The 1,052-nt window shown below is 48.0% G+C and overlaps 1 non-coding gene across 1 annotated transcript; it reads left to right on the top strand.

Annotated features, from left to right (window-relative positions):
- The first annotated feature begins 680 nt into the window (after positions 1–680).
- TRNAE-UUC (transfer RNA glutamic acid (anticodon UUC)) lies at positions 681–753 on the top strand. The gene has a single exon. It is a non-coding gene; the product is annotated as a tRNA-Glu (tRNA).
- Positions 754–1,052: the final 299 nt, after the last annotated feature.

Genomic DNA, 1,052 nt, shown 5'->3' with positions numbered 1-1,052 from the left:
TTCTCTCAAGACAGTCACAACCCAACTGGATAAGTGGGGATACAGACACGCATGCAGTTACTGCATTGGGCAAGCCCTATAATAGTAGAATTCAGAAACTGACATGAGAATACAAAGAAAATAGCCTCCAAATGAGAATATGGCAGCTGTTGTTGAATGCCGCAGAGCTGAAATCCAGGTTCCACTCCTCAACCAAGCAATGGAGAAATCAGATTGCATCCAATGGGACTGCCAACCTTGACGTGTGACTAGAGTTTATGCTTCAGATAAATGGTTTACTGCCTCAGCCCCCCAACCACACGAAGTGCACATTCTTTAAAGACTCAACTGTGACCATCACATTTCTATGGCAATTTCTCTGATTCCCCCTACACCACCCTACCCTGTTCAGACAGCCCCGATTCCTTCCTCCCTGTGTCCCCTATTGTTCCCTACACTTAAGTCTGTCACAGCACCTGCAACCCTTCAGAGCGCTTACAGTTCAGATGTCTCTCAGACTCCCCTCAGTGAAAGCTCCCTGAGGTCAGGGGCTGTGCTTATATATCCATATTTCTTAGCATATCACATAGGGTCTGGTGTTCAGAAGACGTTCAGCATCCTGAATGATGGAAGTCAGTCCATGGCTTGGAACATACTTCCAGAGCAAGGAAGCTGTGCTCATTAAAATACTTACTGGTATGTCCCTGGTGGTCCAGTGGTTAAGACACTGCACTTTCAATGCAGGGGGCCCAGGTTCGACCCTTGGTCAGGAAACTAAGATCCCACATCCTCAGCTAAGTACTCATGCTACAACTATTGAGCCTGCATGCTGCAATGAAGACTCGGTGCAGCCAAAATAATAATTAGAAAATACTGCATTTGCAGTCATTTCTTTACAGGTGAGTAGGATCGTGGCTGGAGAGGGCAATGGCACCCCACTCCAGTACTCTTGCCTGGAAAATCCCATGGACGGGGGAGCCTGGTGAGCTGCAGTCCATGGGGTCGCTGAGGGTCGGACACGACTGAGCGACTTCACTTTCACTGCTCGCTTTCATGCATTGGAGAAGGAAATG

This window comes from Bos indicus, chromosome 3, assembly GCF_029378745.1.
Source record: "Bos indicus isolate NIAB-ARS_2022 breed Sahiwal x Tharparkar chromosome 3, NIAB-ARS_B.indTharparkar_mat_pri_1.0, whole genome shotgun sequence".
Taxonomy (NCBI): Eukaryota; Metazoa; Chordata; class Mammalia; order Artiodactyla; family Bovidae; genus Bos; species Bos indicus.
Note: the sequence above shows the minus strand (reverse complement) of the source record. Positions and strands in the feature narration are given on the sequence as shown.